Raw genomic sequence first — 18,004 nt, forward strand, 5'->3', positions numbered from 1 at the left:
AGCCATTTGAACCATTTTTTTGCTCAGAGCCATTTGAACCATTTTTTAGGATTCCTGGACGAAAGGATTTTGCGGAGACATGGCTTTGCCACAGCCTTGGGGGCAGCGTTCTTCATACTTTATCTTACCAAGGTTGAAAACTGATATGTACAGGTCGTCTGGGTTGAATGGCTCGCACACGTCATAGGACATTTAGGTGCTCCGAGGTGGACGAAGGAACTGTGACAGTGGAAACAAATTATTGACACACAAATATACACTTTACTGCACTGAGATACTTAAGTTGTACCGCCGCTCGTTGGATGTGGTTGCGGACAGCTACAACTAAGCACAGGGCTGCCAAGGCGTGCGTTACTGAATACAACGCCAACAAGACTGTGTCCGTCCTGGGCGCCACACTGTATATCACTGTAGTAACCACTTGTCGCTATGCGAAGGCTATAGGTGACTCCACTTGTAGACTTAGACTGACCTCCACTACGAAATGCAGATACGAACAGCAACCCTTGAAACTCCGTATCAACACTCAAAAAGTTTTTTTAGGCATTCACAAATGTTGGATATGTGCCCCTTTAGTGATTCGGCAGACATCAAGCCGATAATCAAGTTCCTCCCACACTCGGCGCAGCATGTCCCCATCAATGAGTTCGAAAGCATCGTTGATGCGAGCTCGCAGTTCTGGCACGTTTCTTGGTAGAGGAGGTTTAAACACTGAATCTTTCACATAACCCCACAGAAGGAAATCGCATGGGGTTAAGTCGGGAGAGCGTGGAGGCCATGACATGAATTGCTGATCATGATCTCCACCACGACCGATCCAGCGGTTTTCCAATCTCCTGTTTAAGAAATGCCAAACATCATGATGGAAGTGCGGTGGAGCACCATCCTGTTGAAAGATGAAGTCGGCGCTGTCAGTCTCCAGTTGTGGCATGAGCCAATTTTCCGCGGGCTACGCGTGAAACTTGCCCGCACGCATTCAACCGTTTCTTCGCTCACTGCAGGCCGACCCGTTGATTTCCCCTTACAGAGGCATCCAGAAGCTTTAAACTGCGCATACCATCGCCGAATGGAGTTAGCAGTTGGTGGATCTTTGTTGAACTTCGTCCTGAAGTGTCGTTGCACTGTTATGACTGACTGACGTGAGTGCATTTCAAGCACGACATACGCTTTCTCGGCTCCTGTCGCCATTTTGTCTCACTGCGCTCTCGAGCGCTCTGGCGGCAGAAACCGGAAGTGTGGCTTCAGCCGAACAAAACTTTATGAGTTTTTCTACGTATCTGTAGTGTGTCGAGACCATATGTCAATGAATGGAGCTACAGTGAATTTATGAAATAGCTTCAATCATTTGTAATAGCCCTGTATATTGCCCTGCACATGCTAGTCATTTTATGAAGTATAGTTTGTTTGTTTGTTTGTCCACTAGCGCACCACTACATTTTAAATTCCAAGCTGGGAGTGTTATTAAAATATAACGTTTCTTACTTATCTGAATAGAAGTAATTTAAGTTCTTCAGGTGTGAGAGCTTAACTAGTATAAGGACTGTAACCTTATGTCTTGGCCAAATGATAATGAGATTTATTTTTTAGATGGACGTAGTATCCATTGTATATAATATTTAAGTGAGTGGTGAAGAAGGATTCCAAGTATTGGTACTTGTACCTGTGATCGCTCATTTCCAAGGAGTGCGGAAGCTACTGATTGTATTTAATATAAAGTGTCTATGGTCCGATATCACGCTAAGACGCATTTCCAATTTTTATCACTGAGTTTATGTGAAGCCGATGTCAGCTGAAAAAGATAATTAGCGATAGGGCACGCTGACGGTGTGTCACAAATTATGTAGATGAAAGCTGCATTACACAAAAATATTCTTGAAAAATTGTGATTTCGCACAGTAGCTGTATATCACTTTATTAAGACTACCTGGCACCCAGTTTCGATCCAACAACAGAACCTCCTCACGTAAAAGCTAGTCGTTTTATTAAAGTGGCAGGCAGCCTGTTGAGAAAATAATAGTTTTTTGAACATGTTTAAAAGGTGTATATGATCGTCTCCTTGAAATAACAAAAATATTTATTTTCCAAAATCTTATGGAGATGGATTAAAGGATCTTTTTAATTTAGATTACTGAAACATTGAAAAGGGTAGGTGTCGCATATAAATCTTCGAAGAGACTTCTACAGGACGTACTGGAATTTACACCCCAAATAATTCATATTACGCCATACTGGGATTCTAAAAATAATTGTTAGCATGAAGATAACAAGAATGATATCATGGACTGAAATTAAACAAAGGATGACACCTTTTTTATTGTTATTATATTACGTTGTCTGACAACATACGTATTTAGTAGTTTTGATTATTCTGTGTAAATCTCCTTCATTATAAACCTAAAGTGGCAGGGGTAAAATACAGGGAGCGAAAGGCTATTTACAATTTGCCCAGAAACCAAGTGACTGTTATTAGAGTCGAGGAGCACGAAAGAGAAGCATTGGTTGAGAAGGGAGTGAGACAGGGTTGTAGCCTATCCCCGACGTTATTAAGTCTGTACATTGAACAAGCAGTAAAGGAAAAATTCGGAGGAGGAATTAAAATCCATGGAGAAGAAACAAAAACTTTGAGGTTCGCCGATGACATTGTAATTCTGTCAGAGACAGCAAAGGACCTGGAAGTGTAGCTGAACGGAATGAACAGTGTCTTGAAAGGAGGATATAAGATGAACATCAACAAAAGCAAAACGGGGATAATGGAATGTAGTTGAATTAAATCGGGTTATGCTGAGGGAATTAGATTAGGGAATCAGACGCTTAAAGTAGTAAAGGAGTTTCACTATTTGGGGAGCAAAATAACTGATGATGGTCGAAGTAGAGAGGGTATAAAATGTAGACTGGCAACGGCAAGGAAAGCGTTTCTGAAGAAGAGAAATTTGTTAACATCGAGTTTAGATTTAAGTGTCAGGAAGTCGTTTCTGAAAGTATTTGTATGGAGTATAGCCATGTATGGAAGTGAAACATGGAGGATAAACAGAATGAGATTTTCACTCTGCAGCGGAGTGTGCGCTGATATGAAACTTCCTGGCAGATTAAAACTGTGTTTCGGACCGAGACTCGAACTCGGGACCTTTGCCTTTCGCGGGCAAGTGCTCTACCAACTGAGCTACCCAAACACGACTCAGGCCCCGTCCTCACAGCTTTAGTTCTGCCAGTACCTCGTCTCCTACCTTCCAAACTTTACAGAAGCTCTCCTGCGAACCTTGTAGAAGTAGCAGTCTTGAAAGAAAGGATATTGCGGAGACGAGGTACTGGCAGAAGTAAAGCTGTTAGGACGGGGCGTGAGTCTTGCTTGGGTAGCTCAGTTGGTAGAGCACTTGCCCGCGAGAGGCAAAGGTCCCGAGTTCGAGTCTCGGTCCGGCACACAGTTTTAATCTGCCAGGAAGTTTCATGGAGGATAAACAGTTTACACAAGAGGAGAGTAGAAGCTTTTGAAATGTGGTGCTACACAAGAATGCTGAAGATTAGATGGGTAGATCACGTAACTAATGAGGAGGTACTGAATAGAATTGGAGACAAGAGAAATTTGTGGCACAACTTGACTAGAAGAAGGGATCGGCTGATAGGACACATAATGAGGTATCAAGGGATCACCAGTTTGGTACTGTACGGAAGCGTGGGAGTAAGAATCGTAGAGGGAGGCCGAGAGATGACTACACCAATCAGATCCCGTAGGATGTAGGTTGTTTTAGTTACTTGGAGATGGAGAGGCTTGTACACTATAGAGTAGCGTGGAGAGCTGCAGCAAACCAGTCTTCGGACTGAAGACCGCAACAACAACAACACCCTAAGAGTTTTACGTCGTCCATCGATTTTATCTGCAAATCCTTATACTTTCTACTTATGTTGCATGAAACTCCTTACTGGTGCCATGCGGCATATGATGAGTATCCTCAAAATCCTATGACACTAAACTAGCTACATATCACTTATTAATGTTAATGAAAATTTCGTTAAGGGCATTCTCGTCGTGTGTGTTCCATACAGGGTGTTACGGTACAAGTGCAGATACTTCTGTTGATGACTGAGGACAGAGTACTGAACAACATTACATCAGTATTTATTTCGTTAGCGGACTAATAATTATATCTATTACGAGTAGCATGTTTTCAAGTTAGTATCCCCAAGCACTAGTGGCACAAGCCAGCCAGTAACGCCTATTTTCCCCTCGGCATCGGGTCGGGTACTGATGTGTGGATGCGAATGCATTGTCTATACTGACAAGCATAGACTACTTCCCAGTGCAGTTGCGACTGTGGAGAAAACATCAGGTAGTAATTTAAGTGATGGTCGAAGTAGAGAGGATATAAAATGTAGACTGGCAACGGCAAGGAAAGCGTTTCTGAAGAAGAGAAATTTGTTAACATCGAGTTTAGATTTAAGTGTCATTGCCTGAAGACTGTTTGACGCATAGAAAAAAAACAACACACTGCAATGGGTACATATTAAGGAACCAACTATCACAATATCTTTGCCTATGCCCCTAACACTCTGTATTCCTCAGAAATCTCTAGGATGAAACGTAAGTTAGAAAGTATCTACCATACCCAGCGACAAATGGAGATCAGTTATAGAAACAGACTAGTCGTGACTAACAAAAACCATTGCCACTGTGAGATACGAAGCCGGGTCTCTTGCTTTTCGCGAGCAGCCATCTTAAGCATTAGCCTGTCTGAAATGGCAGGCAAAGCTGTGACTAATTTTCCTTCTCACTGATGTTTCCTCCTATGATTTTCGACTATCACTGCCAGAGGTTCTCCCACAAGACGTATGGAAACAGAAAAATACTTCTGGCTAAGAACCCTTGTGGCAGAGTAAGCCAGAACTGCTGTACGAATAACGCGCATCATGTGGATCTCAGTGTGCTCAAACTCTGAACGATCCAGTCTAAGGGATTTCCGCTCGTGTGTGCTTTCTCACAATCTTTGTACGAGCTAGTCTTTATAGGCTAGCTTGTACAACGATTATGAGTTGAGGCAAGCCCTGGAATATCTTCGTATTGCAAGTTTACTCTGCCCCACCGACCCGTTGTGGCGGGTGGCGGGTGACCAGCAGTATGCCAACTTTTTCCTATTACTTTCTCCTCCAAATGAGTTCACCTAGGGCGCTATTCCCACATACCCTACGGGAGAAACTTTAATTGTAGTGTTGGGAAGGAATAGTAGGAAACTGTGAACAAAAGCTCGAGTCAGCTCTGGATGTGCACTTACAAGGAGCAGCACAGAAATCATATTTTAAATATATTTTTAAGTAACTCTCGAGACTTCTCTAGCAAATAGACTTTGAATTTTTTCGACCTCCTATAATATTGCAGTTATTCCGTTTTTAGGACGGGCCGCATGGCTCTGAGGTAGAATGCTCGTATTCCATTTGGATGGTCTGATTTCGGTTCCTGGCTGTAGCAATATGCACGAGTATTTCCGTGAAGCGTAGAATACGCGAACACAAAAAAAGTAAAATTTTAAAAAATTAAAAAAGTCTTTGTTAGCAGTCAATTGTCAAAGGTCGATATTTACAACGATATCTATTAATGAGAATAAATTTGATAAATTTTATATTTAAATGACTTAGGTGTTCGAACTGAATGGCAAAAAGTGAAAAAAAATGAGCAAAATTGGAGTCGAACCAGCGATCGAGCGATTACCAATCTCGAATGATACTGAGTGTTTAAAGGACATTTTGAAGTTTTCCCCTTGGTTGTTTTTCACAAGTATTCGGTTTATAATGTAGTACACGATTAGCCAATTCTATCTTCACTGTCCGTCATTTTTACGCACTACACATGTCGACTTTTTTTTTGCGGTGTAGCATCATCACTTTTGGTGATTTATCTACCTATGTATAAATTAAGGCAGAGGTTTCAGACTTTATTTATTCCACTGGTCACACAAAGAGATTCTTTCGCCTATAGGCATGGTGGGCGTACTTTTTTTATTGTTTTTCGTACTTGAAATATAGTTATCTGGACAGGGTATTTAGTGTCCTGCAGGTGCATCTTCGTCGTCTGCCAGCATGGATCGTGGCACTTTGTATTAGTGCCATCGTTGGGGAAGGATTGTGCCTACTGTCAGTAATTTATGAGTGATGTGATGTAGCGCCTCGATCATGTCAAACAGCTTTTCCCGCACTTTCAGGCGCAGATATTTTTCGCGCAGTGCATCGTAGTGTTCCTTTGTTCTTATCCTCATGTGTGCTCTGAGGGTCCGTCGCAGACATTTGTTTTGTATGACTTCTTGAAGTTGGTGTCTCACTTTGTTTCCCAGGAAGTCGCTTCACATAACAGTGTGGGCTACATCGTGGCTCGGTATAGTATCGTCTTCGTGGCAACATTCAGGTTCTTAGTCTTGAAGGAGAGGATGTGAGGTCTCAGCATTCTTAGTTCGGCCTTCTTTTTTTCTGCGACCTGATGGGTGAAGAGTAGTTTCGTGTCCGGGCGAACGCCCAGGTATTTTACCACAGCGCGCCAAGGAATAGATTCGTTTCCGATATGGGGTCTCTAACGGATGACATGTCGACGTCTTGTGGAAATAAAGGCCACTGTTTCATTCGAGTTGATGGTAGCCTTGTGTAGATGTGCCCATTGTTCAGTGAGGTCGTCATTGCAATCTCGCGATCTCTTATTCTAGTTTTTGCGCTGTATCGTCAGTATAGAGGCTAACTGACATGTATGGAACTGTAGGTATGTCGTTGACATAGACGTTGAAAAGTGCTGGCGAGATTACAGTGCCCTGTGGGATACCAGCGTGGACTGGTTTCTTGGCAGAGTTCTTGTTGTCGACGCGCACATACAGTTACCTATCTTGAAGGAAGTTATCAAGTAGATTTATGTTGTTTTGGTTTAGCTTGAAAATTACGTACTCACGTCATACTTTATCGTAAGCTTTCTCCAGGTCCAGGAACACTTCTATTGTCGAATACCTTTTATTAAAGTTCGCTTGATTGGTTTCGGTAATTCGGAGGTGCTGAAATTTGGCGGAGGTTTACTTTTGATCGCGCGGCTCCCCCCGTCAGAGGTTCGAGTCCTCCCTCGGGCATGGATGTGTGTGTTGTCCTTAGCGTAAGTTAGCTTAAGTTAGGTTAAACAGTGTGTAAGCCTAGGGACCGATGACCTCAGCGGTTTGGTCCCATTGTTCTTACCACAAATTTCTAATTTTTTACTTTGGAATCCGAACTCTTCCGGTCGTATCACGTTGTCCCGTAGCATGATGTCTTGCATCTCTTGAGTAATACCCGCACGAGGAGCTTCCCCAACGTTGCTAGAAGACTTATCGGGCAGTAATTGTTCGGAAGGGAGAGATCCTTCCCGGATTTCGTCATCGGCACCACCCTTCCCGTCTTACACGCCTCGGGGAAGTATTCATGGTGAAGACAGCTGTTGACCATTTCTGTGATTGGGATTAACGGCTTCCTGGGAAGATGTTTTAAGTCTTCATTTGTGACAAAGTCATGTCCCAGCCAGCTGTTGGCACTTTTACGGATGAGTTGTGTGGTTTCCGCTTCAGTGCGAACTCTGGCTGCAATTAATTTGGTGTATTCAAGAGGATCATAAGTGGTACCCGGACCTGCTCCTCCTATCTTCGTTATCTTGTGCCAGTGGATGTGGAAACGTCATCCGTTGCTGACATGCGTCGGCATACAGTTCCACTTGCGACAGTAGATCATACATCAGACCATCTGCGCCACGTACTGCTCGTTTTGGTAGCTTTTGGTGACGCAGGTTCTTTATCATTTGCCGTTCGTCTCGTATTCGTAATAAGTAGATGGACGTCTTGGTTTCCTAGACTTCCTAACGCCATTCTACACTGAATTGCCAAAGAAACTGGTATAGGCATACGTATTCAAATACAGAGATATGTACACAGGTAGAACACAGCGCTGCGGTTGGCAAGGCCTATATAAGACAACGAGTGTCTGGCGCAGTTGTTAGACGGATTACTGCTGCTGCAATGGCGGGTTATCAAGATTTAAGTGAGTTTGGACATGATGTTATAGTCGACGCACAAGCGATGGGACACAGCTTCTCCGAGGTAGCGATGAAGTAGGGATTTTCCCGTACGACCATTTCACGAATATCAGGAATCCGGAAAAACATCAAATCTCCGACGTCGCTGCTCCGGAAAAAGACCTTGGAAGAATGGGACCAGCGATGACTGAAGAGAATCCTTTAGTTTGACAGAAGTGCAGCCCTTCCGCAAACTGCTGCAGATTTCAAGGCTGCAATCAACCAGTGTTAGCGTGCAAAACATTCAACGAAACATAATCGAACGAGTTTTCGGAGCCAAAGGCCCACTTGAGTACCCTTGATGACTGCACGGCACAAAGCCTTACGTCTAACCTGGGTCCGTCAACACTGACATTGGAGTGTAGATGACTGGAAAAATGTTGCCTGGTCGGACGAGTCTCGTTTCAAATTGTATCGAACGGCTGGACCGGTACGGGTATAGAGACAACCTCGTGAATCCATGGACCTTACATGTCATCAGCGGACTTTTCAAACTGCTGGCTCTGTAATGGTTTTTGGCGTGCGCAGTGGGAGTGATGTGGGACCCCTGATACTCTAGGTACGCTCTGGCAGGTAGTACGAATGTAAGCATCCTGTGTGATCACCTGCATCCATTCATGTCCATTGTGCATTCCGACGGACTTCGGAAATTCCAAAAGGAAATGCGACGCCCCACACGTCCAGAAATGCTACAGAGTGGCTCTAGGAATATTCTTATGAGTTTAAACACTTCCGCTGTCCACCAAACTCCCCAGACATTTACGTATATAGGATGCCTTGCAACGTGCTGTTCAGAAGAGATCTCCATCCCCTCGTACTCTTACGGATTTATGGGCAGCCCTGCAGGATTCATGGTGTCAATTCCCTCGAGCACTGCATCAGTCGAGTCCATCCCACGTCGCGCTGGGGCACTTCTGCGTGCTCGCGGGGGCCTTACCCGATATTAGGCAGGTGTACCAGTTTCTTTGGCTCTTCAGTGTATGACACAGTTGTGGAGTTGCCTTTTGAGTTGGTACATCTGTCTTGTATCTTCAGGATTCCTAAGGCGTATCGAACGTCTTCGGAAATAATTCTGTTGTGTTTTGATGGCTTGAAAACGTGTGGGAAACTCCTTAAAATTGACATCTGGTTGAAAAATTCGTGTCGGTGACCGGCGTTTCACGGTTTGGATTTTGGCCGTTAACGTCTGTACCTCCGCATCGATGGCCCCACTCGATGAGACGTCTTGTGTTGGATGAACGTTGTTGTCCAGAAAACGCTGAAACTGTGGTCATTCGGTCTGTCTTGTGCTGCGTGGCGGTTGTGGGATGAGTGCTCTCTTCAGTACTCTATTACCGGGTTTTGGTAAGTCGTTGGTCTTCTGGAGATGGAGGTTGACGTTGAGATTCTTGAGAACCGCTGTATCAAGTTCGTCTGTTTGCTGGTGGACAAAAGGTGACACTCTCATACGGTCCTTCGGACCGATCATAGTAATATTTAGGTCCTCTTCTAGACCGAATAGTTGTTGGCCCTTCGGATTCGTTTCTCTCTCGCTTCAAGCAGTGTGCTTGCTGTTCAGGTGTGTGCCTGTTTGGAATGAGTTATGCAGCAACGCACTTGATGTTCCCTATGGCTGTGGTGATGGTGACTGCCGTAGCCTTGGAAGTAGTTCCTCGTGATAAATTTATTGACTAGGATGGCAGTTCCGCCTTCTCTTTGACTGACCCAATCTCTACGGTGCATGTGCATGTTCCGTATGTGGAACTGTGTAAACCGCTTTAAATGTGTTTCCGAAATGAACACAACTTCAATCATATAGCGTGTCAGGAAGTCCGTTAGTTCTGTCGTCTTCGTTTTGACACAATTCATGTTCCATATGTAGATCCTGAAGTGCGTTTGTGGGATGTTTGTGGTCCATTCTAGGGCGAAACGAATGCTTTGACGAGATTCTCCGCCAGTGAGAGAATGGTGCTCAGTGTTTGATGTAGTGGGGCGATATCCGTGATGGCTGGTGTGATGGGGGCCCTGACGAACGTTGCTGTTTCTCTGGAGGGTCGTAGAAGAAGTGGGGACGCTGTCGGCGTAAGTCAGTGAACGTCGTTGTGGTCGTGAGTCAGACTGGGAAGTTGTCACTTTCGTAGTCAGGCGCGGTGTCACCGTTTGGCGACTGTCGAGGCCTGTCGCTGGACGTTGTAGGGTTGTCCTTCCTGTCTGGTATTTTTGATGACAGAGGCCTTCTAGCGTGGAGGTGATGGGTGGGCTTCATCTCGTACTTAGTATGTTTCGCAACCGTGGTAGTCGTGGATGGTCCTTTCCGAAATCGGCGCAAATAGGTTTCTCCTTTTTTTTGTACTTGGCAGTCCGCTGATGTCTTATGGCCGCCACATTGGACACATCTCGATGGGAGGCAGCAGTAATTTACTGTGTGTTCCCACCGCTGGCATGACTTGGGACGGCATTCCTGGGATTTGTAGGTTTCTACACGCACTCTCGTGTAGAGGAGATCTTTCAGATCGAAGATCTTATGGTTGTCTTTTCCCTTCGATAGCCGTACGCAATACACCGACTGCGGGACGAGTTTCTGTGTTTTCTCGTCTCTCTTGTGGTACTGATGTGCATCGATGACGCTTTAGCGTTTTTCTCGTACTGCTCTTTGAAACCTGGTGGTAGTCAAGGGAAGCCAGGATTCGGCTACGATTGTGGACGGGGCCGTAATCAATTACTATTGGTTGCCTTTTACTATACACACAATTTATTTTAAACCAGTATTTCCAGCCTCGGCAATAAAGAAAAAATACCACACTTTATTAATGAAGGAATAAACAACAGTGTAAATAATAGTGTTTTCAGTGTTACAATTTAGCAAATCATCATTGCATACAGGTACAACAGATAATGTTTAAAAAGCAAGCCACTGTGATCTGAGCAGAAGGCCTTATACGCCAGGAATGGCAATAAATTGAGAATTGTTTAAAACTCGCTGCAACTTACAAATTACAGGTATTGAAATATTAAAGGCAAGTAGCCACAAACACAGCAGACGGCATCAGGCGTAAATAAGGTTTTAAAGGCTTACTGCGTAAATACAAATACCAAATTAGAATTTTAAGGCAAGCGACCACAATCACGACTGAAGGCCTTACACGCCAAGAACGGCAATAAATTAAGAATTGTTTAAGAACTCGCTGCAATTTACAAGTTACAGGTATTGAAGCATAAAGGTAAGTCGCCACAAACACAGCAGAAGTAATCAGACGCCAGGAATATCAGTAAATAAGGTTTTAAGGCATACAGGTAAATAGAAATACGAAACTTTTTTCAAAGCAAGTGACCAAAATCACTGACCAAACAAGCAACTGACTACGAAACGGGTGAAATAAGATTGTAGTAAACCTTGTAACACAACCATTACACTGCTAGATTTATTCCAGAACTATTAACTAGACATACATAACCTTTAATGTAGCCAGTACAAGGTATGGTAATAAATAATACAATAATAAAACACAAGGACCAATCGCAGACGGTGCTCCAACAATCGACCTCTGAGAAGGTCCGGCAACAAACACTTTCGCAAGCGATGAGATAGGCAACCAAGAGTTGCAAAAAAATGGCTCTGAGCACTATGGGACTTAACTTCTAAGGTCATCAGTCCCCTAGAACTTAGAACTACTTAAACCTAACTAACCTAAGGACATCACACACAGCCATGCCCGAGGCGGGATTCGAACCTGCGACCGTAGCGGCCGCGCGGTTCCAGACTGTAGCGCCTTTAACCGCTTGGCCACCACGGCCGGCCCAAGAGTTGCATTCACTTCGCAAAATGGTAACTCAGACTAGTGGCAGTCTAACGAATGACTAATGATAATCTTGCTGAAGCTACCTGACGTCCGATAAATCAAGTGCAACGATGGAACAATATGCCAAAGCTGGAACCAGCGCTCTGCATGTCCAGAATACTGTGTTTAGAGCCCCCGGAACGAGAAAGGAACCAACTACCACCAGAGTAGAAGAATCACTAACCGTCCTACAATGAAGGAAGCTGTCGAAGCTATACGCCTTCCCGGACAGCAGTGGCAAGGCGAGGAAATGTACACTGCCGTTGCATACGCTAACCCCCAGGGCAGGTAACTGGGGCGTTAGCGGCCACCAGGCAAGAAAAATTACCGCTGGTTGAAATTAACAAAGTGCAACATGTTGAACACTGTAAATAGTAATAAGAAGTCGAGGAAAGCTAATAAGATCCGCCTTCCCCTAGTACTCCACTCGCTGCTCTTCGCCTCGGCAACACTACGAGCAGCAACACGAAGCCAAGTCACTGGAGGTATCGCAAGATATCACAGTGGTGGGGGTTTCTCTACTTAGAATGAAATGTTCTCATCTTTGAGCTTGCTGGATCCGATTTACGACGAAGTCGTGCACCCCCGTGACCACAGCCCTTCCATCCGACAGTCCATGGGTGCCGCCAGCGGTCCCGGCGCTTTCGCGCACTGTGAGGACCTGGCTCCTCCTGAGTCCCCAACCAAACTGGCACACTCACACGACCCAGAAAAACCACGACGTCGCCCCAAAGATAGAGCAACAGTTATTACATATCGATAACCGCCGCTGCTGCCACTAGCGGACAGGCAACGCTTGCGAAACCGAGTGGTACCAGTCAACACGAGAAGAATACAAACAATCGCAACCATGCCAACTAAACGATACCATCTGGCCTGCCACAGAGGGCGGAAACCTACAAACAGCACCAACGTGAGCCGCAGCACGGCTCACTGTTAGTACTTTTCCTTAGGAATCTGTTTGATATACAATTATCCTTTTTAATAAACGGCGATGTAACCGATCTGAAAGGGAGCATTACAAGTAAGTTATATGAATGCGTGGTGTCTGTTCTTGCCGGCCGCGGTGTCGAGCGGTTCTAGGCGCTTCAGTCCGGGGCCGCGCGACTGCTACGGTCGCAGGTTCGAATCCTGCCTAGGGCATGGATATGTGTAATGTCCTTAGGTTAGTTAGGTTTAAGTAGTTCTAGTTTTTAGGGACTGATGACCTCAGATGTTAAGTCCCATAGTGCTCAGAGCCATTTGAACCATTTTTTTTGTCTGTTCTTTCCGACATGTGCGAAAGAACGGGCATCACGCATCCATGTAATTGATTGTCTTCCATGGCTCCAGCACCCTCAGTGCTGATACACAACTATGTGTGACCTCCTGCGGGAATCTCCAAGTAGTGAGTGTGGGGGACATGGATAGGTGGCGGCGATAGGTAGGAGTGTGGGTCGTTCGAGAGGCGTGTCGAAATGAGCCGCTCTATGGTGATAAACACCGTCTAAGTGGCGCAGTGGTTAACGCAACTGCCTAGTAGACAGGATATACCATGTTCGAATAACAGTCCGACACACGTTTTTCACTTGCCGCATAAAGTCTCGGTGCAGGAAACATCAATAGCCCCTTTCATTTCCTTTCTGCACCTTCACCTTGAATTTACATAATAATTAGAAGTATCTTTCTGGTTTTAATTCTGACCCTTGCACTTTATGTGCCCGCTTTCATATCAGCTACATCGCCGTTTATTACCAGGGTAGCTGTACCGCACATAGAAACTTGCTGCGCTCGAAAATAGCCAGTAATACCGAAACTGGCCCATCACGCTACTTGTAATAAATTGAATACTTGTGAAAAAAAATTGTTCAAATGGCTCTGAGCACTATGGGACTTAACATCTGTGGTCATCAGTCCTCTAGAACTTAGAATTACTTAAACCTAACTAACCTAAGGACATCACACACATCCATGCCCGAGACAGGATTCGAACCTGCGACCGTAGCAGTCGCGCGGCTCCGGACTGAGCGCCTAGAACCGCGAGACCACCGCGGCCGGCTACTTGTGAAACACATCCGACGTGGAATATTACAAAATGTCCTTTAACAAATATACAGATAAGATGCCCCACATGTAGAAAATGATCTACTGATTTTTTTCCATTTTTATATATTTTGCACTTCACAGAAATGCCCGTGGAGCATGGACATTTGTTTAAAAATTTACCTCGGTCAGGAATCAAACACAGGCCCCTTTCGTGGCAGAGCTGCACAGCCTGCCGAAAAAGGGATGTTACTTTACGTTTATCAAAGACGCTCGAAAAACTTCAAAGACAGTTGTCTCGATAATTTTTGAGGCTTGAACCGCACGTACCATAAATACTCGTATAAACAAAAGCAAAAATCCAGTTGCAGTGCGGTCTCCTAATTAGAGAGTCTAAGGGGGTACAAGAAGAAAAAAGATTTAACTTACGAAAAGAAAAGGATCTATGTTTACTTTTTTTGTATGTGTAATTATTTAACAGGGTGTCCGTGATTAAAGTTCCAGTTTCAAAACTCAGTAGAAACAGAGCCACTGGTCAGAACGACGTCAGATTTGAAGGGTATATTATTGACGCAGGGGGAACGCCATAGATGGCGCGGCAAGCTTTAGAATGTGCACACCTACAGACGCGAGCCATACTGCTGTTCCTCAGTTTGACTCCCACCACGACTGTCTCCACGGAGCATCGCGAGCTGCTGTTAAAGTCCTTTCACAAGAATGCTGACTGTGTGCCAGTAGCCCTGTAGAAATTCCGACACTCGAGGGTATAAAGAAGCTAATGATCTGGAGAAAATGATCACAAAATTCGAAAAGACATGTTCTTTTGAATTGCGGTGTCGGCAGAGTGAGGAAAGCAGTTGATCCGACGTCTGTCGGAGATTATGCCACAGCACTGCGGGAGGGGTCGAGCTGTGGTGTAGAAACATGCAGCGTACGGGGAATTTCCTGACTGCTGGACAACCCTACGACCACGGTGCGTAAGATCCTATGAAACATCCTGCATTGCCATCCATACAAAATCACACGTTCCGCACTTGCTCCCTGCTGATCTGCGAGCTAGACAAGTGTTCACTCTGGAATTTCTCGCATGGAAGTGGACATTGGATGGCCATGGTATATTCTGTAGACAGGCAAAGCCCGTTTCCATCTCTAAGGACATGTCAACATGCAGAATTGCAAAATATGGACAACGGAAAATCCGCACTCACATGAACCGGTACTACTTCATTTTGCAAAGCTGACTATGTGAAGCAGGTTGACGGCATCGTGTATCGTCGTAGGGCAGTATGTTTTTCGAGAAGGTTAGTGTTATCGGTCCTGTCACCTGTACCGTCACTGTTAAACGCCGTAAGAGTCTTTAGCGCACCAACGTAATTCGAACCCATCAACAGCGTGGCTGGGAGAGGGCATCATTTTTCTGCAAGATGGCACTCCTCTGCACATGCACAGCGTGTAAAGCAGCTTGTAACGCCGGAAATGCATATCCTCCTATTTCCATCTATTGCACTATAAATTTGTTTTCCTTATTTTTGTTACCTGAATATATGACATTTCTGTGTCTTTACATATTGTAATTGTTTTACTATTTGTATATATATATTTATGCATTTATGTCGATGTATAATTGGTTTGTTTCATAAATATTATTTGTATTTTTACGCTGGGTCTTGCCTAGGGAAAACTGCTATCGAACGATTACATCGATAGGTCGTGTGAAGAATCAAAGTGTGTAGGATCTTTGGTAGTGTTAACTCTGTCGCGTGGAGCGCGGGCAGAGCAGAGAGAGTCTGGCTGGAGTAGCGAGTGGAGCAGGTGTGTTGTGTGAAGCTCCCGCGAGTTGCCGCGCTTTCGGGGTTTGGCAGCATGTGATTGCGCTCGACTTGCGACAATAGTTTCTGACATGGTGTCGCGGACGGGAAGCACTAGCTGGCGCACATCAAGAGCCCGTTTCGTCTGGTGACCGTGTCGAGAAGAAGGCGCGCCAACATCCAGCTTCTGCAACAGCGATGGCCGACAATGAGTGACTGTCGCCACCTCCTCGATCGACGGCTTCAAACCTTCAATCAACCAACAAGCAAGACTGGAAGCACGTAAAGTTTCAGAACTGTATGGCAGACCTCAGCTTTTCCAACTTTTAAAATTGTTGCATCACAAAATTACAGCAACTTAGCTTGAACCTTTGTTGCTCATTGTCCCAATTGCATTACCAAGCAGGGTCCCTTCCTTTTCCGGAATGAACCCGAGTGTCGTTGAAATTCAAACGCCAGCAATAAAATAACATTATAGCCTTTCACTGCTTTAATTTCAAAGTTCAGTTAAAGTATTCATAGCTGGCTATAATATTTAGATTACACAAGCACGAATTAAGAGTGCGAGTTTTGTTACCGTATTTTAGCTTACCTGTGACTGCAGCTCAGCTTGGTATGTACTAAATTTTACTATTGTTAATTGTTCAGAATCATTTAATTCAAGTTCAAAGTTAAATCTCTTATGTCTAAATTGCGTAGATTCAAGTATCTTTTGAAATGATTGTTGAGGTAGTCCAAGACTAACCGTATTTTACTGAATTTCGATGTGCTTCAGAAAGAAAGCTCACTATTATCTTCAGTCACTAAATTAACTTTCGACTTTCCGGTTTTATTAATTCTTTTGCTAAATTAAGTCAGAGTGTAGCGAAATTTATTACTTCTGACAAACTTTCAGTTTTCACACTACACTTGTCAACCTTCAGTTGCCACGCTTCTAGTGCTAATTATATGTGTAATAACGTTTCTTTTTCAGTTACTATAGTAATTGTCCTTAGGACTGGCGACCGTAATTTTTCCCAAACCTCAAATATCTAATTACCGCTAGTTAATTGTTAATGTAACGGCCGCGCATTTACTTTCTTTATTAACTTTACCCCTTTTCAAAATTAATTTCCACCAGTTTCATTTGCATTTTTCCTTTCATTTAGATGTAACCCTTTCCTCCCTCTTTACCGACAGATTAACTTTGGTGACGATTGCTTTTCCCAAATTTCCATTAGGTACACGCGGTTTAATTTTTCACTGTCATTAAGGTCGATAAGTGAGGGGGACGTTACAAGCTGTTGCGGAGGCGTTTCCGAAATGCCAGAATTATTAGCCGTCATATCCTTACAGCTCGTCGTACAGATCACCTGGTCTTAAGCTGTGTGTTTTCAGGCTGTAGTGTTATCTGAAACATGTTGTGCTAGGTGCTCCAGTTACAAACGCAGCTGAAATGAAGGCACGCATTGTGCAACTCATTCTGAACGTGACCCCCCGAGATACTCCGATCTGTTGTGGAGCACGCTGTTTCTTGATTGCAAATTGTGGCATAAAACGGTGGACAGCGTGTTTCCCCCTCCATCAACAAGAGGCTGTTCAAGTTTGATGTCATTCTGGGCAGTGGTTCTCTTTCTACAGCGTTATGTCGCTGGAACTTCAATTATGTACACCCGTACATCATTTATGAAGAGCAGAGGAATAAATTTGTGAAGAATATCGAAGTATTTTATGAAGAAAGAACTTTACGTAGGAAGAATAGCTAGCAAAGTGAAGATCCGATCAGGATGGCAGCACTGCCTTGTTTTCATGGAGGGCAAGCATGCAAGCGGAGCGCTGTCACACACCGCCCGTCTGCAGAGCACAAGAATTTCACTCTGACCGGCGGTTTTATTCCACAGTACTCCCCGCACACTATCATAAAAACGGCCTTTATTCACAGTGTAAGGTTTATGAACCACATTTCATCAGATTAAACCACTGACTGCTTTAATCTTGATTTCATTTTCTTTTACAAAAATCGATTATTTATGCTTTTCTTCAAATCTGTGTCATGCCCTTAAGATATGAAAACTCATTTATTTTGTTACCTCTTATGGTTACATCCGAGGAAATGAAAAAAAGAGTTCCTAAAGTTTCTTTACTAGCCTTACATTCCCGTGGCACGAAAGACGTAAACCTTGTAAAAGTTGGTATTTTTTGTTGTTGTTCATGTTTTTGTAGAAATTGCTGCACAAAAACAAATTTATGCGCATTGTCAATGGGATTGCTTGTCTTGACCACTTTGCTTCTACTACTTCTCCTCTGGGACAGATACTTTA

General features: G+C 44.2%; 1 non-coding gene across 1 annotated transcript; it reads right to left on the minus strand.

Annotated features, from left to right (window-relative positions):
• Positions 1 to 3,095: 3,095 nt before the first annotated feature.
• Positions 3,096 to 3,170, minus strand: Trnas-cga (transfer RNA serine (anticodon CGA)). Its single transcript has one exon. It is a non-coding gene; the product is annotated as a tRNA-Ser (tRNA).
• Between the last annotated feature and the right edge of the window lie 14,834 nt (positions 3,171 to 18,004).

This window comes from Schistocerca cancellata, chromosome 9 (genome assembly GCF_023864275.1).
Source record: "Schistocerca cancellata isolate TAMUIC-IGC-003103 chromosome 9, iqSchCanc2.1, whole genome shotgun sequence".
In the NCBI taxonomy this organism is placed as follows: Eukaryota; Metazoa; Arthropoda; class Insecta; order Orthoptera; family Acrididae; genus Schistocerca; species Schistocerca cancellata.